An 11810-nucleotide genomic window follows, 5' to 3' on the forward strand; every position below is an offset into this window, starting at 1 on the left:
CATGATGCTACATTCTTTACAGCTATGCTTGTAGAATTCTGCCTGTTAGCTTAGCACAACAACAACAACAACGAAAAGACGCTCTCTCACCCAGGAAACACACAGTCACAGAGAGAGAGAGAGCATCGCCCTGTAACCATGGCAACCATAACGCTGCCGCCTGGAACAACAGAACGTAGCTGTCAAACAAAACCCAAACAGTCCTGACCCGCGACAAAATGAAACAGGAAAGTACCGCCGTGTAATCCATTTATCTCAACAAAGTTACTGTATTCTGAATACTACCTTTTTAAATGGTAACTGTAACGGAATACAGTTACTCATATTTTGTATTTTAAATACGTAACGTCAGTACATGTATTCCGTTACTCCCCAAAACTGAATACAGGCAATCTATGAAGCAAGGATTTTGTCACTACAGGGTACACCGGTGATGAAGTAGATGTAAAAGCAGGACATGGAGGAAGACAAAACTGTGGTAAACTAAAAGTGAGCCGTTTATTGTGGCTGATGAAAAACATGAACATACAATAAGGTAAAATCAACAGTGGCGAGAACTAAAACTAAACCTAAATTGGGCGAGACTAGACTATGGCAACTATGATACCTGACCTTAAAATGGTAGTGAGCAGGGGCATGATAGAAACTGTGAGGAAAAACCAAGACTTGAAACATGAACATGCCCTAAATACACTAGAAACTGACATGACTAGGGGGGAGTACAACAGACGACCTGACAATGACTGAATGGAAACACACAGACTAAATACACACACGGGGTGATCAGCTGAAGTGGAAACACATGAGGAAAGAGCTGACACAATAGATCATAATGACACAACAAGGAAAGTGTAAGCTAAGTACACAGAACATGGAAACAAGACTTTCAAAATAAACAGGAAAGATGAGGGGACACAGATAGCTTCCTGTCTGACAGACGCCAAGTGGTCAGACTGGGCAGCATCACCTCATCCCCCATCACACTGAACACTGGTGCTCCACAGGGGTGTGTACTGAGCCCTCTCCTGTACTCACTCTACACCTACGACTGCACAGCCACTAACAACTCCAACATCATTGTGAAGTTTGCGGACGACACTACAGTGGTTGGTCTTATCACCAACGGTGATGAGACGGCTTACAGGGAGGAGGTCAGCGCCCTGACCCACTGGTGTCAAGACAACCATCTCACCCTCAACGTCACAAAGACAAAGGAGTTGATAGTGGACTTCCGGAGGTGCAGAGAAGTACACACCCCCATCACCATCAACGGCGCTGCTGTGGAGAGACTGAGCAGCTTCCGGTTCCTTGGCGTACATCTGGCTGAGGATCTGACGTGGTCAGTACACACAAACAAAACAGTGAAGAAGGCGCAACAGCGCCTCTTCTTTCTCAGGAGACTGAAAAGATTCGGCATGAACCCCCGCATCCTCAGGACCTTCTATCACTGTGCCATTGAGAGCATCCTCACTGGATGCATCACCACCTGGTATGGCAACAGCACCGCCTACAACCGCAAAGCTCTCCAGCGAGTAATGCGGTGCTCTGAACGGATAATTGGAGGTGAGCTTCCCTCCCTCCAAGACATCTACAGGAAGCGCTGCCTGAGGAAAGCGGGGAGGATCATCAAGGACTCCAGTCACCCCAGCCATAAACTGTTCAGACTACTTCCATCAGGAAGGAGGTTCTGCAGCATCCGGTCCCGAACCAGCAGACTGAGAGACAGCTTCTTCCATCAGGCCATCAGACTGCTGAACACGTCATAGACACCTCAGCTTCACTACTGGAACTTTAACATTATGCACTCCATACTGTACAGTAATGCCATTGTTTTGCACATGTCTCAACTCTGTATACTTTTATATATTTTATTTATTGTTGACTCTATTTAATTTGTAAAATATGTGTATACACACACACGTAGAAAAACATTTAGTATACACATCCAGAAATTTTTTTTTTTTTTTTGCATATACTATTCTATATTGTACATATATTTATTAGTTTCAGATTTAGCCATTCGTATATTTTGCCTGTTTATGTTATTGTATTTTGCACAACTCTGTTGCTTGTGAAGCTCGCACACAAGAATTTCACTCGCATGTGCTGTACCAATGTACCTGCACATGTGATGAGACAATAAAAGTGATTTGATTTGATTTGAAACGAACTTGACAACATAAACCACACAGACATGAAACATGACAGGTTAGACACACTAACCAACAAGGGAGACTTAACACAGGGAGTGATGACACAAAGGAATCTAAATAAACAAGAACTATAACTAGGCAACCCAGGAGCTTATGACTAGATGGACTTAAACATAAACAATGAATAACAAAATACAAGGAAACTCAAATCCAAACTAATAACAGCCACAGCAAGATCTTAACATACCTACCTACCAATACCTACCAATATACCTAAGAAATCACAAAAATATAACAATAAACTCTAAATGCTGGGTCACAGACCCAGTCCCTGACAGGTATATTGTCTTTTTTCTGCCCCAGTTTTCTTTTTTAATGATATACCCAGTGTAGCGGCAACCTTTGGTCCTTCTTTGCCACTTCTGCAGGATGTAAAGTTTCTGACTTGTGCTCTTCTTGAATCGCTTGTATGCCTTTCGGTAGCAAAAACGAGGCAAATGTAAAAAAAGGAAAACATTTATTCTCCATACAAACCGAAAAATACAAAACAAATGCCTCTGGTGGGAGCTCTGTTTACATTCCTTTTATGTTACAACGAAACCACAATAAACGGCGACGATCAGAAAACTGTTGCTCCACGTCCTGCTTACTTACTTAACCTTTCATGGTGCCTCATGCCTAACACACCCCCTTTACGACACCTACCAACACTTTACAACAAGCCAATAGATTAACAAGGCAGGACAAATTTGTGGAGCATATTGTTTTATGTTGTAATGCAAAATAATCAAGATTATAACTACAAACTCAAAATAAAGATCACAGCAAAATGTTGGCCTAAACCGTTTAAGCTCCAACACCCAGTTCCCCAACATAAGGTATATATAAAAACAACTGACTTAACCTGCTAAGACTCTTAACCTCCTAAGACCCGAACTCTTTCATGGCATGCATTTTTAACTCTTTACTATTTAGGCTGATTGGGACCTGATGAATGTAAAAACAAATAGTTACCAGATTTAATTTTTTTTACCGGATTTTTTTTTCTGAGAAAAATGAAATCCACATATAAGGACATTCGTTTTAAATTTTGATAGAACACTGATAGTATAATGTCCTCATAAATGGATATCAGGCCCTTGTAGAGCAAAATTTTGTATTTTGGTCTAGACAACCCAAAATGTGATGTCCACATATGTGGACACCAGGTCCTAGGAAGTTAATTGCATAATGGAGATAAATGTTAGGTAAATAATTTATGTTATGTTTTGTGTGTTCTGTTCCCACACAGGAACCGTTCTCCGTACTCCTGCATAGGTCCCTCCAGGTACTCCATCACCCTACATGACAACCTGTAACAGATGGAGAGATGAATGGGTACAGATATGATTTTTATATACAACCACTGTAAAGTGTTGTTCATGTAGTCAGTAGAGTTGGATGTCTCGAGACCGATCTTTGGTTTTGGTCTTGTCTTGATCTCGGATCACTCGGTCTTGTCTTGGTCTTGCTGTCTCGGTCTTTCTGTCTCAGATCGAGATAGTGGTCGGGAGATTTGGAGTCAACAGTATCCATGACACACAACGTAATGTTCGATAATGTGTCATGCGCAAAAGCATCAGTTCTAAGAGCCATGCTTAGAGAGTGCTTTGTAGTGAATCAGAAGAGTCGACTCCCATTAAGCGAGAGCCGGCTCCTCACTTAATTTCCTTTCGCTGCTCAGCTCTCACACAGTGGCTCAGCTATGCTCCAATCTCTCCACATTGTGGCCAATCACATACGAGGATATAGGATAATATCATTATGTGAAAAACAGAGAGGGTGTTGACTACAAGTCTAGTAGTCAGTTTTGGAAATATTTGTTTTCTAAATGGAGATCATCCTTTTTATATATCCACTTTCTTTACATTCCATTAACAAAACACCTCTATTCATAACAAAGTTATGAAGGTTTTGTCGAAGGACACATTTTATCATAAATCTACATTTGATGTGTGTCTTCATTGTTTGACTCTAAGGGTGTGTTTGGAGTGTTTGTTGTTCCGTAACGTGTTGCTACTACCTCTGAGTCGACTAATGACTTCCTCCTAATAAGTCATCAACTGACTTGTGTTTCTTGACAATAGCTAAGGTTTTTCAGATCAAATGTTATTAAGGTGCAGTTTTTTGATATCATGTCACTTTAATTAAAAACAATACAAATATAATGAATCAATATTTGTAGTAATTTCAAAAATAATATCAGTTTTACCTTTGCATAGCGCCTTTCACAAGTCTCTTTGACAGACTGGTGACCTGCCCAGAGTGTTTTGACCTGTGACAGCTGAGATAGGCTACAACAGAAGAGAATGGACGGATGAACAGCATTTATGGTTCTGTCTAAGTGAGAAAACTGGATTATCTGTTGATAAAAAAAAAAAAAGCTTAGTGAAGTATATTATATCTTGTTTTGTGGTGTGAAATATTTTCCAATGAATTCTTTTCACTGTCTCTGGTGACTGTTTATGTATCTGTGCCTCAGTGAGTGCTTTTCATTAAGCTAATGCTGCTTCATCTTAGTTTCTCCTGAATAAAGGATGAGTGAGTTTTAGGATAAAGGATATATTTGTTTTTCACCATACACTTCTTCAAAAGCCTCTTCTCATCTCCTTGAGATCCATTATGGGACTAAAAGGTACATCTTCACAATAGCAGAGTGAGAATAGTCTTTGAATGTTCTTATGTGCTCATGGGGATTTAAACCTCAAAGATCACTCACCCATGGGAACTTGTTTCACCCCCTTTGAACTTGTAAGAAGTGAGGCACAAATTTCCTTTGAAGGGTCATGACTGGGTTGGGGCTAAGTAATGGAGTTCAGGTTTGATTTTGTTTTTTTTTTTCATTATTTTTTTTAATCATCCTCATTACCTTAGTCCAGTCATCTTCTTTGAGCCTCCACTCTGTGTGCTTGAAATCTGTGCTTTCCATCATTTTCCCTTTGTGCAACCAATCTCCTCCCTGTCTTCATCTCACCTGAATTGCACAGAGCTCCATTTAAGCTCCAGCATCTAGACTCCTTGGGGTCCTGTCCTAAAACCTGTCACTGCAGGGATTCCATCTGCTGTTATGGGTAATCGGAGTGTAGTCACCAAATACATTAGTTTCTCTGCCATTAAATCATGTTCAGTTCTTTCAAGTGATCTTGCCTCACTGAACTCTCAGTTACTGCATTTTTTTATTGAGTTCATGTGATCATGTTTTCTGCTCTCTGCACAGCAAAATCGCCAGTGTTAAATTGACACTGTGAGTGTTAAATTTAACACTAGAAAAGTGTCTATATGTGTCCACTCTTTTGAGTGTTAAATTAACACTTTTCAAAGTGTTATATTTTTAACAACGAGCTAGTGTTATTTTAACACTGCACAGAGTTAAAAATTAACACTGAGTAACACTGACCAGTGTCAAAAATATTCTACACTGGTGTTAAGTGTTAAAAATTAACACCGAATAGTGTTGGTGGTACTTTACACTAGCCCTGGTGTTAAAAAATTCAACTCTGAATAGTGTTAATTTTCTAACACTAACACTAGTGTCAGTCAAATCATTAATACCACCAGATTACAATAAACTCCCATTAATCTCTGATATCTCTACTGCTACAATTAACCCCCAACATCCACCCATTACAAAGAAATACAAGACATTAACGTTCCAAAATACTTTGTATTCAGATACACCACAAGTAAACAAGTCATACAAAATTACAGTATGGGACAATGTACATTTTGTCATCAGTGCCATTTGAAAATTGCCTATCATAAGGTCTATAGTACACCAGATCATCTACAGAGATCAGTGCAAAGACATCTAATCCATCCTCAATAACAAATGCATTTAAGTGATCATTGAAATATACTGTTGAGACCTTACAAGTTAGAAGATAAGTATTGAAATCGCTAACAATTATACTGACAATCTTACTGAACAAAGGCATCTCATTTTCAACACCAGAACAAACATACATCCCAACTTGATATTCTGTACCATAACTTTTGACCCAGGAAGTTGTAGAAACAATAGAAGAAACATCAAACATTTTATTCAGTGCTTCACTGCCTTTTAAGCTGCTGGCCAAGACTTCATTAATGGGGCCGAACTGTAATCTTTTAAAATAAAAATTTTCAAAATGAAAGGCTAATTGATTCTGATGTTTTTTTACTAGTGTTTTTGTGATATTTTTAAAGTTCTTTACAGATCTTTTGAAGAACTTGTGCTTTGCTTCAAATCTCATGCACCACATATGTATGAGTGGCCCAATTTTTCTAATGCAGCGTGGGTAATGGATCATTAGGTGGTGCTTTGGAATCAAATTCCGTTCTGGAAAGAGAGATTTGAAAGCCTTGTGATGATCGGCAATCAGATGTTTCAAATAGCAAGTCATGCCATGAGTTATAATGGGTGAAAAAACAATGTTCACAATTTGAACTAACAAAAGTAGCAAGTTCCAATGTCCATCATTTCTGCAAACGATATCTCCAAAAATCAATGGGCTATTCCGCAAAAGACACCATGACTGCACAGCATTAAGCCCAAGATCTTTGCTGTTGTCATCCAGTTTTAGCCCACCTGGCCTGTTCCTTCTCTGTGCATATCCGTAGTTAAAGCTTATAATTCTCTGTGACAATGAATTCAAGGATATCAAAGAGGTCTTAATCAAGTACTGAAACACAAGCTTTAACTCATACTGCACCACTCCCTCTAGTAGATCATGCATTATGTCTACAGCATAGTTGTCTGAAATATGGAACAGCCGAAGTGAATTGAGTAAACAATTTCTTTTTACACCAGATGTTGAGGCCAAAGCAGGATTTTGTTGAATGGCACCACAGTGTTTGTAATGAAGTTCTTTGGAACGCAGTGTTAAGCCTACATGATCTTCACTAAAAACTGACTGCAACTCTGTCTTATCAGTTAAACAAAATCTACAACAATAGTTTGCACTAAATGATTCAACAAAACCAAAAATGCTATGTAAAGCCAAGTTGTCACCTGTAATCTGAAAAAGCGAACCTCTCACAGGTGTGGCTGAAAAGGGCACTTGCATTCCTTCAGTTTCTAAAATCTTTAGATCATCAACAAGTGGCTTTAGGATAGGATCAAACCCATATTTTTTTAAGTCTTCTGAATGAAAAAGGGCTACAAGATGAATGTTCATCAACACAGAATTTAACTCTGGTGGCAAATTTCTCAAAACAAAATAAATACAACCAAGTTTGTGCACCCCCTTTTTTGAGCCTAAAGGATTAGCAGTTTCAAAATCGTCATAGTAGAGCTGGATCTGGAGAGCATGTTCTTGTTGTGAGAATAAACTGTGATTTTTGAAGTAGGAGCCGTCATTTAAATCTCTGTACAATCCCTCCATGTTTAGTTTTTTTTTCTGGAAACTGCTACAAAGTTCACTGTTTCGAAACATAGATGAAAGGGATCCCATGATAGGAACGTACATGAATTTATCATTGACAGGAACTTGCCTGTATGTCCCTGTTGTTCTATCTTTGCGTACATCAAAACGCACACCAAGAACATGCTCTATGGGTTCAACTATTTTCCATTTTTGCTCAAAATATCTTATCCTTTTAGATTCTGTGTTAAGACATGAAAATGGATTTTCAAGCTGATCAAAGCAATCCTCAACTTTTTCTAAGGTTTCTCTTGATGTATCAGTTGACAAACAGTCGACAACAGATTGTTTTGCATGTGCATGGATGTCATTAACCAGTTCCTCCAATGAACCAACTAAACACTGTACAGTACTTTCAGGAACTCCTGATGATTGTACTTGAGCAATAACAGAGCTGCACATGTTCAGTATTTGCCTTTTTTCAACTGGAACTGGTGTAGTTATTGTCATGGGATGAGCCACATTTACAGGCTGTGAAACAGAGGTTCCATCGTTAGGTACAGGCTCAAAATTGTTGATGACCTCAGAGTGAATGCAGTCTCCATGTGCTCGGAATAAGTGCCGCTTGTAACCAGAGTACGTGTGAAAGATAAATGAACATCCAGGCTCTCCACAGGTCAAACGTAAAAACTTTCCTGGGTACAAACCATGCTGGAACTTCAAATGTCTAAATAACACTGAGCAACTTGTGTGGTGTATCTTGCAAATGAACATTTCCAGTCAAAGTGCTGAATAGTGGATATCTTTAAACCGTACAGTGAAGACTTCCTCTTGTTTCATTGACCCGAGGACTGTCCTTCACGCTGCCAACATCAATGCCATACACTTGATGGTCTGGATGAATGTGTAGAAGTTGTCCAATGCCTTATCAAAGGACACGGCAAATTAAAAAATGTGCCTTGAAAAGTTTTGCCTTGTCAAAACCTGCATCTCCCATCTGTGTCACACAGGGAATGACCTTTTGATCTAGGACAATGTAGAAACTTTGGGTAGAAACTTTGGATGATGTTCTTTCTTTCTCCAACCCACAGGACGAATGGCTGAGTGGGGCCAGCCTTAAGAAAAGCCTCTGTGCTACCTCCCACCTGAGGGAGAGAAAGAAACCAAGTGATTCACATTAAACAAAATTGATAATCTGATGTTGAGGCATTGCTGTTTGAAATTATGACAATATTAAAATGTTTCACTCCGCGCGCACAATTATTTTTGTTTCAATGTGTACATTTAGTTTTAATAGAAACAATGACATGTCAGTCCTGCAACACCAAGCTTGTCTGGGATAGATACATCTGCTGCAGGTTGGATCACCTTGCCATCTTAAAATATCAGCCGTTGATAATTTGCATCTGTTCTCATCAAAAGAGAAATATACAATTCTAAAAAGCATACCTTGATGAATTTCATTAGGTGGTGAGCAGCATCTGATGTGCTAATCTTTGAAGACGTCCTTCCCTTAGATGTTGGAGTGAAGTGAAGCAGCAAAAGATGGCAGCCGCCTCGCAGTCCCAAACTACAGAATAGAAATTAAGATCATCACAATTACTGTCATTTAAAGGACCACAGCAGTCATTTTTCCACGTTATGTAATACCATGATGACATTTTAGACACCTGATAATTTTTCTAATAAGGCAGTTTTCCAGCGCCTTGGTATAAAAATTCATTTCTAGAGACTTAAAATCTTCTGGCCACCAAGTGAAGTAGATATCGAGTCATAACAATAGTAAGATTATGTAACTTTTTTTGTGTTCAAACTACATTAAATGTCATTTCAGGTTTAACATGTTTGTAAGCTTGTTTTCATACCATACAGAAATGAGTGATATATTGTGTTGTGGGAATTAAGCAAATGCTGTAAAGGCATGCAAAATCTACCATTTCCAACTTACACTTACCAGCCTCGTTAGAGTAACGCTGTGCAGAAATGAGCAGCTCATCCAATTCTGTACTCTGGGACAGATTTTTGCAATCTTTGATGATCCTTGGCTTGAAGAATGTTGGCCACTTTGCAAGGAACTTACCAGACACTTCCTCCCCAAAAAACAGCATTGTGAAGTCTTGGTCAATCTTAAACACAAAGTGTAACAACAGAAACAACACATTAACAAGAAAACAAACAAAGGAACCACAAAGCAGTCATTAAATTATTTTATGCCTTACCAAGCCAGGTGTATCCAGAAATCTTGGGAAAAGGTCCAGGACAGTAGAAGCTATGGCAGGTTCTTGAACCACTTTTTGCCTATGTTGAAATGTCACCTTCATGTTGTCTTTGACATGTTTCATGTCAGTTGAGTGCCTCTTCCTTGCATTTATCACCTGACAACGGCCTCACATTTGAACACAAGTTGCGAAGAGTCTTGGGGCTGTCTTGAAAAGCTGACTTTGATTAGTTCATCTCTTCTCGGGAACCAGCATATCACCACCTGCCAAGAGTAAAATAAGGTCCAGCATATAACACCATTTCTTTGCAAAATATCTAGCATGTCTAGTCCCTTTAGACTGAGTTAAAATTAATTTTGTTAAGAAAAACATCCTTGATCCATTTTTTAAGTAGTACAAGCTGTGTAACATGACTGCAATACAGTATTCTCTCAACTATCACAGGGGTTAGTAGGAACCATATTTCTATTTTATTATTTTTTATATATTTTAAGCGATAAAAACCCTCCCCACAAATATTCCTGACAATGTAGCGTTTGGTTTGTTTGTTTTTAAATTTCAAATATTGTATAACAAGACAAAACTGCAAATATGAACGCATCCCCCCCTCTCCCTCTTAACTAACCGATGCCTTTAATTGAACTACCAAATTAACACAATGGTCCTCTCTTTCTGGTCAGACACTTTGCAGCACTTCTGCTGTAATTTTATTCATATTTAACAAAATAAAAATGCAGAAATAAGTGTACACATTAGTTTTTGACTCTCACTGAACTAACAAAGCCAATCCCTCCACATGTTTGTACTCTCTTGTTACCTCGGCCAGGTCCGCGGCTCTGAACCGTGGTAATGACACCTCTGGCCAATACGCTGGGTTGTCGGGCTTGTAGCTTTACTGTCAGCGAACACAGTGTACAGTCGAATCTTAACAGCTTTCTTACAACCAGGCACTCATTTTGGCGGCAGTGGTTATTATTATATTTACATGCTCTCTTCTTCCATTTCTCATCGGTAACAGCTCTTACTTTCTCCCTCTCTCGCGCTCAAACACACAACGGGAGGGGCAGTTCCACACGTTCTCCCCGCAGCACGGACTACACTACCCATGAGGGCCGGTAACACTCTGCCCTCATTGCCTTTATATTAAATCATTTTTGGCTAATGACAAAAAAAAGTCACTTTAAGGGCCAAATTGCATTATACTTCTTCACCTCACCTGACGTGGGCCGCAAGTGGCCTTTGGCCCACGAGTGGCCTCTGGGCCGCGAGTTTGAGACCACTGACCCTAAGGCTTTGGCAGTTTAATTCGGAAATAAATAAAAGGCATTTAATAAAAACTGTGAAATATATTAACATGTAATATTCATTACAGTCTGCCAATAGCCAGATTATGCTAAATGAATATTAGGAAAGAAACTGGTACTTTGCAGAGTTCTAGCTAGCAGTAGCCCAGCTTAACAAAAACAGTTAAAATTCAAATATGACACTTAAAGATGATGTATTTTGATATAAATACTATTTCTTTTACTAGTTATCATGTTACTTGTTCTAACATCAATCTAAAACTTAATATTTAACCGAATAAAACTTACCGCATCAGCAAGAAAAAATGGCGACCGAAGATTCTGGATTGCGAAGCTCCACAGGAAATGAAGGTGTGGTCTAATTTAACACCCACAGTGTTAAAATGCAGTAACGACTAAAATCTACACTTACACTTTTCAGGAATCAACTCCCGATGTGTTATTTTAACTCGATTAAGTGTTGAACTAACTCGGAACTCTGTTGAAATCTACTAACACTGAAAAATCAACACTGGCATTTTTGCTGTGTGCAGTCAAGCAGGTATTTCACAAAAAGCTCCTGTTCCTATTTAATTTGTTATTATTATTACTATATGAGCTGACAATTGGTGTACTGAACTTTTGAAATGCCTGTCAAGACAGTGTAACCACAATAGAAAATGTCCCAGGTGCTATTTACAGAGTTTTTAAAACGGTTGGTGTGTGACTAGGTATGCTTGCACATGTGTAAGATAATATGTTGTTCCACCTCGT

General features: G+C 39.0%; 1 long non-coding RNA gene across 1 annotated transcript; it reads right to left on the reverse strand.

The window, feature by feature from the left end:
• Nucleotides 1-8325: 8325 nt before the first annotated feature.
• LOC147304454 (uncharacterized) lies at nt 8326-11575 on the reverse strand. Its single transcript, XR_015126889.1, has 5 exons — nt 11346-11575; nt 9754-10016; nt 9489-9660; nt 8984-9104; nt 8326-8679 (listed from the first exon to the last, which is right to left on the reverse strand). It is a non-coding gene; the product is annotated as an uncharacterized LOC147304454 (long non-coding RNA).
• Nucleotides 11576-11810: the final 235 nt, after the last annotated feature.

This window comes from Aulonocara sp. 'chitande type north' Nkhata Bay, linkage group LG22 (genome assembly GCF_057382095.1).
Source record: "Aulonocara sp. 'chitande type north' Nkhata Bay isolate Kocher_YH1m ecotype deep benthic linkage group LG22, A_spYH_male_GT1.1, whole genome shotgun sequence".
In the NCBI taxonomy this organism is placed as follows: domain Eukaryota; kingdom Metazoa; phylum Chordata; class Actinopteri; order Cichliformes; family Cichlidae; genus Aulonocara; species Aulonocara sp. 'chitande type north' Nkhata Bay.